Here is a 15,814-nt window from a genome sequence, read left to right as displayed (position 1 = left end):
AGGAAAACACACTACTTCACCACCACCCTGCAGGGAAACTCTCAGCTGCACATGGACTTGGACTGCCCAACACATTCTCAGCCAACTCAGGCAGCTGCCAGATTTCAGGGCTCATGCTGTTTGTCTCTAGTCTTTGCTCCATAGCTTATTATCATTAGCAGAGGCTGGATCCACCCCATGTTGAGGCCTGTCTTTTCCTAAACCAGTGTGCAGTCTTCCACTGTTAAGCCTGTGGTGACACCCACCATCAATTTCATCAGCTGCATGATCAACATGACCAGCCTGTGGATAACTGTCACACTGGCATGCAAACCCAAAACTTGTTAAAAAACCCTGGGAACCACATCTGCAGGGATGCAGGAGCACATCTGGGATCCAGGGACCCACTCATATGACTAGGTTATCCTGAAAGCAGTGCTCCTGAGGACCTCCTGCTAGGAGAAACCAAGCTACATGCAGGAACAACATCCTGCTTGTGCTGTGGACACACAGAAAGCTGATGCACTAGCCTGGCAGATGATGCAACACAGTTCAATTTAGGGCTTGCTCAGGCCCAATGTCTACCTTCTGCTCTGCAGGTACACATAGATGTATCTCCACATTCAGATCAGTGGGCAGATGGCCCTCGGCTGCTCTTACAGCATGATCTCAAATCTGTACATTGCATCAGCCAATCCACTGGGAAATGAGGATGTCCAGAAGTGGTGTATATATAAAGCAAAGCAGTCTCAGAGATTTTAAAAAGCACTCGTAGTGAGGGTTTAAAGTCTTTAGCCGAAACCTTTTCCTCATGCATTTTTATTTATTACCAGTAATCACCATTTACAGGCAGTTCCATGGTCCCAGCACTGGGCTGCAATTGCTTCCCTTCAAAACCCAGTGGCAGCACATTTAACAGTTAGTTATCATTTGAGCTAAGCTGAGCTCACAAACCATAGCTGTACATTTACTCCCTATTTCAACTAAAAGGCAAGATAAAGTTTGAAAGAAACTGTTCAGAACAAGGCAGACTTTAAGTAGGTACCTCTCCTCTGCAGTTCACTGAATGTGGTCACCAGTAAAATGACAGTGCAGGGGATAAATAACTAAATAAGTTAAACCCTATGAGCTTTTGTGCATTTAGATTTATATAAAGCCAGATCTGACTTCCCACCATCCTGACGGCATCTCAGGCATTCAGTGCTTGAAGGTCACAAATCAACCCCCAGAAGATCAGGTAAGCTATTCACAGAACAACAGACAAGGGCAACAGCTTTGGGACTTTTTCTGCTTGTATTTGGGTGCCACCATTTTTAAGATCCATAATTAAAAGTTTTCCACACAGTTACAAGGTGAAGCAGCCAACATGCTGAGGTCCCTCTAAGACCACACAAATCTAAAGGCTGGGACCTGATGAAAAAGAGTGCATACTGGAAAACACACTATAAAAAGGACAACACATCAGCAACAACAGGGATTTTCACCTGGTGCATCAGCATAGTACGAAATCTTTACTTCAGAGTTTGCGTTTTCCTTCATTCGAACTCTATCCCAGAAGAGCACATATTCAAATTATAAAGCAAGGTGGTAAAACAGGCTTCTTCGGTATTTTAGGGAGTTCCTTCCTTACAGTGGGTTTGTAAAGAACCAGCATTAATGATTTGGGTTCAGATTCTGCGAACTGGCATACTACAAACAATAAAAACCAGTGCAAGAGAAAGGAATCTATGGCCTGTCACTGCACAGAAGGAAGCAAAATAATAGTAATTTTAAAAAATTTAAAGAATACTGCTTGCAGTACCGTCTTTAAGGATAAAAACATTACTGCTGATAAAACTGAGATCTGCTGGCTGTCAGACAAAGATGTGGAGGTTTGTTCTTTGATTTGTATCATCGCTGCTAGCACCAAGATAGTTAGAGAGCTGGGTAGGGTTTTGGTAAGCATTGTAATAAATCCTAAATAAACACAGAGTGCAATAAATCTCCATCCTCATCACACTTGTGTTGTCAGAGCTGGAGCTGCGTGGCCAGATCTCAGCTACATTGCACCACAGTCAAACACTAGCTGCTCGGAAAGGCAATGCTTAATATCCACTCCTGTCTTAAACCAGCTCAGCTCTTAGCAAAGCAAATGTGAGTCAGAGCCCAGTATTGCCAATTGGGATGCCTCCTCTGAAACTGCTGTTTTCAGTACATTATTTTTAGCTTTCTAATTATACAGTTACCAAACATACCAGTATGGCTGAGCAGGCCCCTCCTTAAAAGGGGGGGGGGGGGGGGAGGAAGAAAAAAAAAAAAAAAAACCCAAGGAGTGGCAGCACATGAACAAATTCTGAAGGACTCAGAGTAAAGCCAAAACCAAAACTGACTACCAACACAGGCGACTGTAATGCACCAAAACTCACTAGTCCGACAAAACAGTGCAGTCTGCAAGAGCACCATTCATGTAGACTAAAGATAACACTGAGAAACACAGGCTGGATGCAAGACCTCTGGGGCCAACTCCCCGCTAAGTTCCACTCACAGAGAGCACGGAAGGCCTGAGAATTAAACCACAACCTCTCCATATATCCTGGGGCAGTAGCTGATATTTCCAAGCACCTGGTGAGCTGTCAGCAGCCAGAAGGAATTGTAGTAACAGACTGTCTTTCAGAAGCTAAGTTGCATCATAAGCTAGTAATAATATCCTATGATGGAGCCTTTTAATTTGTTGGGCGTTACAGCATGAAAAACAACAGAGGAAGAGTAAGTTTCCAAATGGGTCTGCTGGTTCACAACCTTGTTGCATTTCTTCTCTAAAAGGGTTATAGGCTGCTGACTTCAGTGAGGAAGACTGAATATTTACAGCATGGCAATCGCTGGGGATAACCTAAGCCTCTAATCTGCAGTGGATCCACCCTCTGTCATCATAACATGAAGTCTGATTGCTCTTTTCTTGCAAAGTTTAGCAACAATTTTTTTAAAAAAATTGATATAGCACACTTCAGATGCATTGTGCGAAGCCAGATCCAAGAGGAGGTTGCAGTCTCATTTTCAGATTTCTGCTTGCTTCAACTTTTACATGGCAAGGCACGCCTCCTGAAAGCCTAACAAACAAACTGCCTGGATTAATCACTGCAGTTTGCAACATAGTCCCTTCCCTGGCTGCTACATGAGTCCAGAGACCATGCCAGTCTAGAGTTCACAGTAAAGTTATCTTTACATCAACCAAAATCACAGAAAAACTTCAAGTGCTAAGCCGTCCAGGTTTTTATTCTTAAAGCTCTACCATACGAGTGAACTAAAAATTCACACACAATGCTGCTATCCTCTCTCCCTTAGGAAGCTCCTTCTGAAACTACAGAATTTTTATTGAAAAGAAAAGCAAACGAACAAAAGGCAGAGACCATCCCCAGCGCAGGCTGCCTCTGGTCTGAAATCCCTCCTCTCCCCACTGAAGCCCTGTAGCCTTTTACCTAAAACTAGCTCTGTGTGGGAAAGCGGACTGGCTATTAATCATCATTATTAATCACCATTCCCAACATTTAAAAGACATTTAATCCACCATGGTGCAATAATGCACTGCCCGCCTTGCCTATTCACAGCCCTCTGGGAAGAGGAAGGAGGACACCGTGAGTTTACCACACTTCTTTTTAAATGCTAAGGATATGTTTCAAATAGTCTTCTGCTCCAAATGTGCAGGTCCCAGTCCTGCAAAACTGTGGGTGTTCCTCTTCTGGCCCTGCTTACAGAAACCACTTCTCTCCACTTGCTTCACAGATGTGCTTTTGTAAGCAGCTGCCAGCACCTTAGAAGCACTAACACAGGGCCTTATTTCTCACCTAGCCGTGATCCAAGCAACCTCTTTCTATTAGCTTTAGAACAGTTAGCCTCACACATACCTATTTCCTCCCCACAGATTGTATCAACAGGAAAGAAAAAAAAAACCCAAACAAACACTGTTGCAGAAGGGCTTGTCCTTGGAGCACAGAGGTGAAAGGCACAGAGCATCACAGCATCCAGACAACACTGCAGCTCCTCCACCCGTGCTCTCATCTTGCTCACCTGAAGCTCTGATTTCTTTTCTTTCTTATTTTTTTCCCCTTCCACTTGAAGGTTACTATTTCTGCAGGCCATTGATCTCTGGTCGGAGAAAAGGACTTTATAAGATCGAAAGAAAAAACCAGAGCTGGAAAAAGGTCACACTGTTATATGTAGGGAAGCTTGTTAGGTCCAGCTGGATCTTCTCTGACTGCAGAAAATTATTTTACCTTTCCAGACAGCAGTTTAACTTAAAATGCAGCGGGTGTCAGCCAAAATCACAAACTGTCAGAGATTCCATTCATGCAGCCTCTGGAAGTAAAGGCTTATTGCACCGTTTGAGAGCCTGAATTTCTTATAAAGTAACTGTATCACTGGCAAGATCCTTAAAATGCTAGCTTGCATTCCACTGTGGCCCTGAAGTTATAGGCCATCTGCCTGCAAGAAAAAGTGTTTCTGAAACATATTATTTTTATTATATTTATTTGTATAATTTGTAGCCACTTCAATGAAATAAGAACAATCTTTAGCATAAACGCGCATTCTGCTTCCAAATCTAAGCAGATTTAGTATGGGCTGGCTTGAAATGGGATGAAAAACACACTGCTGTCATTCCTAAAAACCACAGAACAGTTGGACAGGGGTTAGTGGAAAGCAGGTGGGATTTTATGTTTCTACCCACTTCACCAGACCTGTTTTGTAGGCGCTGGGTAGACACTAACAACCAAATGTTTTGTGCCAGCTCTGCTCCAAAACGTTGCAAGGTCATCACAGGTAATTCAGGTATTAGATCTGTGGGAATCAAAGAACTGCCCAACTGGATCTCCATCCACATCCTCTATGGTTCCATGTCTTCTCCCAAAGACAAAGATGCCAACAGTTAGTGCTTGGCTCCCATCACCACTGCCTGGACATGGGAGGCCAAAATACTGTAACAGGTTAGCAGAGATGAGCAGGATAGGAAAGCTGCTCCGAATGGCAGGTGCTCTAAGGGAAAACACAGAAATACTGAATGCACTTCAATGGCAACAGGAAGCATCTCAAGAGGACTGGCACAGGAAATCTGCCAAGTTTCTCTGTCGAGAGATTTCATCTTGTTTCTTGAGGGGTCTATTTTAAGACAATTTAAGTGACCTTACTTAACAAAGATTATGCTGTGTTTCAATTAATTTTTACAGCATTATAATTAATATTTTCGTGTCTGCTGGAAAGCATGCTGAGCTGCGTAAAAATCCACTTGCACAGCAAGATGGCAAGTGCTATTACTGAGGTGGAAGGAAGAAGAGCCTTCCAGCCTTGCCTGGCAGAGCAGAGCAACACCCTTTCAGATGACTACTCCTGCAAGAAGCCAGAACACCAAAAAAAGGGAAAGGTCAGCGTTCTGCCTCAAACAATTGATCCAATATCATTAAGATGGGAATATTTTCTCAAGCTAATGAATTTGCACATGCACCCACACCACAAGCAGAGCTTCTTCCTGCCACCTGCTCAAATAACTGAGTCCCAGGAGGTAAAAGCAGCCAAACCATCACAGCTTACACACATGCAGTTTATACAACTGCAGCTTTTTCTACCCCTCAGAGTGCTGAACCTTAGCTTATCTCATCTGATACAGTAATTCCTCTGCACATTCATCACCTCTCAAGTAAACCACTCTCACATCCCTACACAGGCTTCTTTACACAGGGCTCATTTCTGCTTCTGTTTCATCCCTGGGCTTGCAGAAGGCCTGAAGACATTGCATGATACCATTCCTCCAGTACCATAGCACCTGCAGGCTCTCTGCTCCTAACACATCACATCTCCAAGCCAAGAGAGATCCAGTAGCTTCACCAATCTCATTCACTCAAGCAAAAGACGGTTTCTATACATCCACATTAATAAACAAGAGCAAGTTGATGGCACACTGAACCCTGGGTGTGCTGTTGCTTCTGCAGCAGTGTTTTCCCTCAGTGAAATATCAAATGATCTATTTTGATTTCTATTGCTATCATTTCAATGAGCCCCAGCTTTTTACTCCTTTTACAGAACAGCATCATGGCATGACCAAAGAGGCTCACAAGGATACTGCCAGACAGGCATTTGTGTTTCAAATTGTGTCATTGTCAGGGCTCAGTATACGTATCAGCTGCACTTCTCAAAATTTCAAACTCATAACAAAACAAAAAATCTTGATAAAACCTGTGAACGATGAGATAGCAAGTGAATTGCACTCCACAAAATTCAGCAACTTTGCAACATTTGAGCACAGCTGTGAAAGCGTGTTTTAATCAACTAAACCTTTGGAAGAGATTATGTTACGACGCTGCACAGGTAAGTACTACCAGCACCACAGCTAGAGACTGTTCATGGAATCATTTAGGTTGGAAAAGGCCTTTCAGATTATCCAGTCCAACCATAAATCCAGGACTGCCAAGTCCATCACTAAACCATGTTGCTAAACACCGTATCTACACATTTTTTAAATACCTACAGGGACAGTGATTCCACCACCTCCCTGGGCAGCTTATTCAAATGCTTCACCACCCTTTCAGGGAAGATTTTCCTAATATATAAACTAAACCTCCTCTAGCATAACTTGAGGTCCTTTCCTCTTGTCCTGTCACTAATTATTTGGGAGGTTGGGAGGACCTACCCTCACCTGCCTACAACCTCCTTTCAGGGAGTTACAGAAAGCAGTAACATCCTCCCTGAGAGTCCTCTTCTCCAGGGTAAACAACACCAATTCTTTCAGCCACTAGTCATAAGACTTGTGCTCTAGACCCTTCACCAGCCTCACTGTCCCTCTCTGGGCATACTGCAGAACCTCCATATACCTCTTGAAGTGAAGGTTCCAAAACTGAGCACAGTATTTGAGGTGCAGCCTCACCAGTGCCGAGCACAGGGGGACAATCACTGCCCTGGTCCTGCTGGCCACCCTGTTTTGGATACAGGCCAGGATGCTGTTGGCCTCCTTGGCCACCTAGGCACACTGGACACACACAGTGCTGGCTCATGTTCAGCCGGCTGTCAGCCAGCACCCCCAGGTCCCTTTCCACCACACAGCTTTTGAGCCACTCTTCCACAAGGCTAGTGCATTGTATAGGGCTGTTGTGACCCAAATGCAGGACCCAGCACTTCTTGTCAAACCTCATTAAAATGGCCTTGGCCCAAGGGTCCAGATCCCTCTGCAGAGCCTTCCTGCCCTCAAGTAGATCAACACTCACCCACAACTTGGTGTTTCCTGCAAACTTCCTGCTGCAGCACAAACAAACTAGTAGACTGCAACAAGGCTTTTACCATTGTTCAGATTCTACCATCCACACTGTTTCTCTTTCCTCCAGAGCTCAGACCACACTACTCCCCCTCCATCCAACCACCACTCCCACCATCCTCAGGGCTATTTAACCACTTAGCAGGAACGAGCTACAGCTGCACATCATCCATGTCAATCAACCCACTGCCTTCATTCCTCTACACTTACTACTGAAGGTGCCCTCCATCCCCTCATTCAGATCATCGATAAAGATACTAAACAGGACTGGCCCCAGTACAGAGCCCTGGGAACACCTCTTGTGACTGGCCTCCAGCTGGATGTAACTCCACTCACAGCAACTCTCTGGTGCTTGGCCGTCCAGAAGGCATCCAACCCAGCACAGAGTACCCCTGCCCAAGCCGTGAGCAGGCAGTTTCTCCAGGAGAATGCTGTGGGAGTCAGTATCAAAGGCTTTACTAAGGTCCAGGCAGACAAGATCCACTAGGCAGGTCATCTTGTCATAGAAGGAGATCAGGTTAGTCAAGCAGGACCTGCCTTTCACAACCCCATGCTGGCTGGGACTGATCCCCTGGCTGTCCTGCAGGTGCCGCGTGATGGTGCTCAGGCTGATCTGCTCCAGAACCTTCCCTGGCACCAAGGTCAGGCTGACAGGCCTGTAGCTCCCTGGATTCTCCTTCCTGCCCTTCTTGTAGATGGGTGTCACATTGCCTAACCTCCAGTTAACTGGGACCTCCCTAGTTAGCCAGGACACTGATAAATGATGGAGTTGCTTGGCTAGCTCCTCCTCCAGCTCCCTCGGGTGGATCCCATCCAGCACCATATCCCTGTGCATGTCTAAGTGGAGCAGCAGGTCACTAACTGTTTCCTCCTGGACTGTGGGGGATTCATTCTGCTCCTCATCCCTGTCTTCCAGCTCAGGGGGCTGAGTTACCTGAGGGAAGCCAGACTTGCTATTAAAGACTGAGGCAAAGAAAGCATTAAGTACCTCAGCCTCTTCCTCAACTCTTGTGGCAATGTTCCCTGCCACATCCAATAAAGGATTAAGATTATCCTTGGCCCTCCTTCTGTTTCTAATGTATTTTAAAAAACATTTTTTGTTATCTTTTATGGCAGTGACCAGCCTGAGTTCCTAGCTGGGCTTCCCCCTCTCTAAACCTTGCCCTGCATAACCTCACAACATCCTTATAGTCCTCCAGAGCCGCCTGTCCCTTCTTCCAAAGGTGCCAAACTGTCCTTCCCCCCACCCCCTCCGCCCTGAGTTCCAGTGAAAGCTCTCTTTCAGGCCAGTCCGGTCTTACCAGCTGGCTCATCTTTCCGCACATGGGGACAGCCTGCTGCTGTGCCTTTAAGATTACCTTCTTGAAGATAGTGCAGCCTTCCTGGAGCCCTCTGCCCTTCAGGACTGCCTCCCAAGGGACCCTGCCAGCCAGGCTCTTAGCAGGCCAAAGTCAGCCCTCTGGAAGTCCAAGGCAGAGGTTCTGCTGAGCCCCCTCCTTACTTCCCCAATAATATCTCATGCTCACTGTGCCCAGGACATCCTCTGACCACCACATCACCCACCCTTCAGTCCTTCCCTGTTTGTAAACAGCAGGTCCTGAGGGGCATCTCCCCTGGGAGGCTCCCTGACCTGCTGTGTCAGGAAGTGTCTTCCGTGCGCTCCAGGAACCTCCTGGGCTGTTCCCTGTCCACTGTGTTGTGTGTCCAGCAAGCATCCATAGGTTGTGGTCCCCCACGAGAACAAGGGCTGGCAATTGTGAGACTTCTCCCAGCTGCCTGTGAAATGTTTCACCTGCCTCCTCATCCTGGCTGGGTGGTCTGTAAGACTCCCAGCAGGATATCTGCCTTGTTGGCCCTCCCCTGGATTTTTAACCATAAACACTCAACTCTAGTGTCATGGTCGTTCAGCTGTAGGCAGTCAAAACACTCCCTGACATACAGAGCTACTTTGTTGCCTCTCCTTCCTTGCCTATCCCTTCTGAAGAGCTTGTAGCCATTCACTGCAGCACTCCAGTCATGTGAGACATCCCATGTTTCTGTGATGGTGACTCTGTCACAAGTCTTCCGGCTGCATGATGGCTTCTAGCTCCTCCTGTTTGCTGCCCATGCTTTGGGCATTGGCACAGATGCACTTCAGCTGTGCTATCAGTCTCACCTCCAACCCTGGCATGCTGCCCCAGGCTCATCTCTAGTGACCTTGGGTTTATTCCCTTCCCCCTTCAGATCTACTTTAAAGCTCTCTCAATGAGCCCTGCTAAATCCTGGCCTAGGACTCTTTTTTTCCCCCCTTTGAGACAGGTGAACCCCATCTATTGCCAACAGGCCTGGTGCTGTGCCGACTGACCCATGATCAAAAAAAATTCAGCCACTGACACAGACCTGGAGCCAGGCACTGATCTGTGTCACCTTCCAATTACATGCCCCATCGTTCCCCGCAACTGGCACTGCAGAAGCAAACACTGCCTATGCTCCTGATCCCTCAGCCAGTCGCCCCAAGGCCCTGAGGTCTCTCTTGGTCGCCCTCAGACTTCTTGTTTGGATGTCAGCACTGGCCACTTGGGAGAGCAGCAATGGGCAGCAATCACAGGCCGCACCAGACAAGGGATGTTTCTAGTAACATCCCTGACCCGGGCCCCAGGGAGGCAGCCGGCTTCCCTGTGGGTTTAAAATGTTCTTCCAGAGTTTGCAACAAATCCTAAATCAGGCAGAAGCGAGTGGAGGTCGTACAGTGGAGAAGAGCAAAGGAAACCCTTTTTTGAAAAATATATCTCCTGTCTAAGAAATACTAAGTGCTACAATCAAGGAGGCAGGAAGCAGTAGCTCATGAAAGGGCTGTAACGTTTTAAACTCCATTATTGATGTAACAAAGCAAGCATACTGATGGTATAGCATAGAGTGTGATCTCCTCCATGAAATTAATGGTCATTCAGCTCAGTACTGTGCAAGGGTTGCTTTTGAAGGGGAAATTCTAATTCTAACTACTCAGCAGTAGTTATTTGTGACCCAGGAATGATCTGGCACAAAGGGCAAGGCAGCCCAACTACAACAAGGGGTTAAACTGGCTGGAAGCAGGAATGCCAGGGATGAAAGAACTCCTTGCAAGGGAGTAAAGTTTCCCTGATGAGATAAGAAACAGCCTCAGCAACGTCTTGTAGCCATCCTGGAATGGGAGCCCCCAGGGGCCACCTTTGGGCAGCAAAGTGGGACTGGAGGATGCACCCATGGCCAGGCTGAGGTGCCCCAAAAAACCACTCCTGGGATTGGTGCTGGTGCCAGTGTAGATAAGGAATTTGCTTGTGATGCATCCTTGCAGACTCCATGTAGAACCACACACTGCAGGAGGATTCTGCCCAATGCACTGTTCACTCCATTTTTCTTTTGTATTTAAACACAAATGTGTGTTTAATTCACTTCAAGGGGTACCATAAAAATTCCTCAACACTTTCTTGCAGATCCCTAGTGTAAAAAACCCCACATATAACAACCTCTGATAGCATGCATGAAATTGGAAATTTGCTTCCAAAACTGCCTTACCAAAGATACCATTAACGGCAAACTCCAGGTTATGCTCCTAACTGTAAGTTACTTATATTTGTGGCCAGCCAGGCTTGAATGCCTTCAATCACCAACCAAGACCCATTCCCAGGACCTTTACCTCATCGCTTGAGTTCTCCTTCCCCAAGCCATTTACAGCATTAACTGACCTACTCAGAGAAAACAAGGCGGCGTAGCAGCTGTATTTGCCAGAGGTAGGGGACCACCAACTCAGGCAGCCTGGTATTTATGCAATGACAGATTAAAGAACATTAGGTATAGCCTGCTAAATAAGGTCTTGCCATGAGCAGGTGCAGACACTGTTCATTTCTTGGTTTTTCAGGGTACAGCCCTCCTTTTAACTAGAATGGTATGATAAATTGAAGTATTCAGAAGATTTCAAGGAGGAATAATGTTCACCATGAGCTCGTTTTATTTTCTTCCTCACTCTGAAATCACTTAGACGTGCTGCTGAAAGACGAAAATGGTTTGCATCTTTATGAATAAGCCAAGCAGGAAAAAAAATAGTCAAATGCAAAGCCTCTAACTTAAAATGTTAAACAAAAAAAACCCCACACACACGAAAAAAGTGCTTTTGTTTCATGGTTACAGCTCTCAATTGCATCCTTGCTATCACATTTAGAAGCAACATGGAATACATCTTATACCTCAGTTTCAGTGTGATAAAGCAATCTCAGACAGAGCAAGGATCTCCGGCCAGCTTCAGCAGGTTGCACAGAGCTGGCTTGCTCCTACTGCAAGGGGTTTTGTCAAACACTTGCCACAAAGCAGAAGGATACACATAAGCACAGAACAAGTATGGCAATTTGGGGAAGTAAGCACAAAAGAAGAGCAGACAGGGGGGGGGGGGAAATATTTTTTGGTAAAAGCTATACATAAAATGGAAAGGGTCAAGCACAACTCTTGAGGGGGGGTGGGAGGAATAAGAAAGCACACTGGATCCACTTTTCTTTGACACGTGATTTTTTTTTCTAAGACTCCTATAGAAAAAGCAGCACTGGTGTACAAGCAGTTGATAGCTATTCTGAAACAGAACCAACAAACAAGTAAACTTACTGCAAAATCTAAATCTTGAAACTATTAACTGCTGTGCTGCCCTTTTAAAAGTGGATTTAAAACAGGAAGGAAAGAAAAAACAGAAGAAGATGGGAAAGAAAAAGAAGGGCGGTGTTGGCCTTAGGACTGCAGTACTGATCCATGAGGAACACAAGGAAGAAACATGCCCATATATTCTCACCTCCCCTCATGTGAAATGATTTATGCTGTTGCATCCTCATGTTTCAATGACCTCTTACAATCATATAATAATAGAATTATTTAGGTTGGAAAAGACCTTTAAGATCATAGAGCCCAACTATTAACCTAACACTGCCAAGTCTACCACTAAACCATGTCCCTAAATGCCACATCCACACATTTTTTAAATACTTCCAGGGATGGTACCCAACCAATTCCCTGGGCAGCCTGTTTCAATGCTTCATAATCCTTTCAGTGAAGAATTTTTTTCCTAATATCCAATGTAGACCTCCCCTGGTGCCACTTGAGGCCATTTCCTCTTGTTCTACCACTTGTTACTCAGGAAAAGAGACAGACACTCACCTTGCTACAACCTCCTTTCAGGTAGTTGTAGAGAGTGATATGGACACCCTTCAGCCTCTTCTTCTTCAGGCTAAAAAAATCTGGTTTCCTCAGACACTCCTCATAGCATTTGTTCTCTAGATCCTTCACTAGCTTCACTGATCTTCCTTGTACACAGAATGACCTGAGAAAAAATATCCTTTAGCATCAGTGTATGCAAAAGGCTTTCCTGCAACACCACTTAAAAAAAGGGCGACATTGCTTTAAAATCCACCAAACAACATATTTACTCACACACTGACTACATACGTTGTACTTAGATGTCACAGCAGATTACTTGCTAATTACACTAGGAAAAACCCAAGTAATTACCACAGACTCTTTCCTCTGGTTCAGAAGAGGTCTGAGCCATGCATTTACATGACAAATAATCATGCCTACAACTAGCGGTGGCTGCTTCAAGCAAAAAAGGACTCCTCTTGCCTTTGGACACGTGTGATTAAGTAATGCACCAGTTTTTTGGGGTTTTTTTGAAACATGCTAAAAACTAGGAATGCACCAGAAATGCATACACTGAAAAAAACCAAAGTGCTCTTGCCACTGAGGAGTCAGTCCGCTAAAGCCAATGGTGCAAAGATGAAATACTTTCTTAACAGTTTATCTGATCTTTCAGGCTGATAAAAACTTATTTTCTGCTACTGAATGAAAGAAATCATATTACCAAAGCTGATATTCATCAGAAATATTTTGAACTGAATATGTGAACTGCTTTTAACTGAGTTTAAATTGATAACTCCACTACTGTGGTTAGTTTTATTGAATTGTACATTGGAATAATATAATTTCAATTATGTTATGATGACAGCATTACCGTCTGCTATGAGCTGTATTTATTCAGCCGGAATGTGAGATGTACTACTTCTTCATTTGACAAGTCAGACACACCATAGCTTTTAATGCTATTTTATTGAATGATCAGTGAGGGTTTACACCGCTGCGCATGTACCACACTCTTCCCTGGAAAGGTCAAACACCTTGAAAAGGGGTTTGATAGCATTTCTCTTGCCTTCCAGAAATAAAGCACTGGAGGGAAGTTCAAATGCAATCATAAAACCCCACCCGAAATAGCATACATTAAGTTCCTATGATGACTCATGTCTATTTCCACAGATCTGAGAAGGGGGTTGCATGCATGAGAAGGTTGGTTTGAGGGGAGTGGTTATGCATACAAACATTATTTATACATGCAAGATGACAGCTGAATCTTTATCGCTTCTCCCTGGTGGAAATGCAAGATGGGAGCAGCCTGTCATCTGCTACAAGTATTTGAAATTTTTGTTACCTGGAAACATTCAATTTTAAAGAAGGAGAGGGAAAAAAAAAAAAAAAGTAATACAGATTTGAAGCTCAATTCTGTGTTTTCTCCCAAAAGATTTTAATTTTTAAAGCATCATTTCATAGCTTCACATACATAATGCTTGTCTTTTTCTTTGTCCTTTTTATCTACAATAGAGTTTAAAACCACAAAGAAGTGGCAACCAGAAACAACTCATCACCCTAATACAACACTTGTCAGTGATGAATTTCAGAGCCTTAAAGGTGGTCAGAATCATTAACCCCACTTCAATGGCGTTTAGATTCAGTGAGGAAACCAAAACCAGAATGATCCATGCACACAAGTCAGGAAGAGGATCCTGCTCTTCTATCCAGTCCTAGGAACTAATTTTATATTACAACATTATGGGCATTTACCATAGATGTGCTGTACAGAAGGCTCCTTTTTTCCACCAAGCACCAAAACTGCAAACTTGAAACATCCATTCTTGAACTGTCTATAATCAAGTAGCTTTTTTTTTTTTCCTTTGGTGTATCAGAAAGCAGAGCCATTGAGTTTTGTCTAATTGTTTGACAAATGGTCACAGAAATCACCATTGTCTTCAATTACCTTGGTAGCATTAAAAAGGACTATTTTTCCTTTACGTGGGTTAAATGCTACTGAATAGATTTCCCCACAATAACCGATAACCAGCTTTTAAGTCCTACATTAGTCAATGATGTTTTCTTTTCACTGAGTTGGGATGACGCTGATTTTTCATCAGCAGGAAAGGGAAAGTCTCCTTCCTTGGAGATACCCAGATTTCATGACTTTCTGTACCTGGGTCCCTCTGTATACCCTGACCCGTGATAACTGCACTGCCTCTTGCTTTGTCCTACATTCACATACAGCCCCATTCACATAAACCCTCACTTCTGCAAATAGGAGCATAAAGTCAATGTGCATTTGTTCTTTAAATTAATCTGAAGTAGGACTCTAGCAGCCCTGAATGTCACCTACTTCAGTTAGGTGTACTCTACTCACAAAACACCATTCCCAGAGACATCCATGTCTCTATGCTGCTATGGTTAGCCAAGAAATCATTACCATTTGCAGCATTCCATTTAAGAGCATCAGTGTGTGTGACAATTAGATAAACTAAATTCTATTAGGCCAACAAAACTTATCATTTAACTAGCAAGAACACATACCAATAATTTATATGTAATTTTTCTATCAGCAATTAATCTGCTAGACTTCATGCCTTGATCATGATACTTGTGGGTTTCACTTAAAAAAAACCAAACAACACATTACAGATATGCAGGAAAGTGCCAAGCTACATCACTACCTATAATTTCATTCTCCTTGCTGCCAAGCTGAGCCCAGGTCTTTTGCTATGCGTACAAATGCTAATTACAGCTCAACACTAATGCTAATCCTGACATCTGCTAATTAAAAGATCACATCTTCTGCAGAGTCAGCAGTGCTATTCAAATGAAAACATTAATCAGTTTAAAATTAAAAAAAAATCAATCAAAAAAAAGCAGGAATTTTAGTCATTGGTTCAATTAATATCAAAGTGCAAACTGGCTGTACTCAAGAGCAAGTGTCAGTACATTCTCTGAGAATATCTGATACTCAGTAAAAAGGGAATCTTTCAGCACTATGTGATTTCTCTGTTCTCAGCAACCGTCCACTTTCTCTCCTATTCCTTCTTTAGTATTTGTTTCTTTATAATCACAGCACCTTTGAAACTCAATACCGGCCCTAACCAACATCTCACAGTATAACCAAGGCAAGCACATTCATCTACACATGTATATTTAAGAAGCAGACATGTCCCACAACCTTATTGGGACCACTCTTTTCTACAGCCAACACATGCACCTACAGGATCAGGGCCCTCATGGGCAATTACAATTCATTTACATCCTTCACTACGAACCACCTCTTGGCAAAGATAGTCCAGATTGGCTTCCCATTTCAGCCCTCAATGTAGGCAGGGAAGAAAGATAAAATAAAAACGGGACACAAGCCTGGATGCAAAAAGCATCCACCCCAGGAATTAAATATTGAGATGATAAAACCCCACCAAACAGCCTGCACACGCC

Source organism: Falco peregrinus, chromosome 2 (genome assembly GCF_023634155.1).
Source record: "Falco peregrinus isolate bFalPer1 chromosome 2, bFalPer1.pri, whole genome shotgun sequence".
NCBI classification, from domain to species: domain Eukaryota; kingdom Metazoa; phylum Chordata; class Aves; order Falconiformes; family Falconidae; genus Falco; species Falco peregrinus.
The sequence above is the reverse complement of the archived record's forward strand: the minus strand, read 5'-3'. Positions refer to the sequence as shown.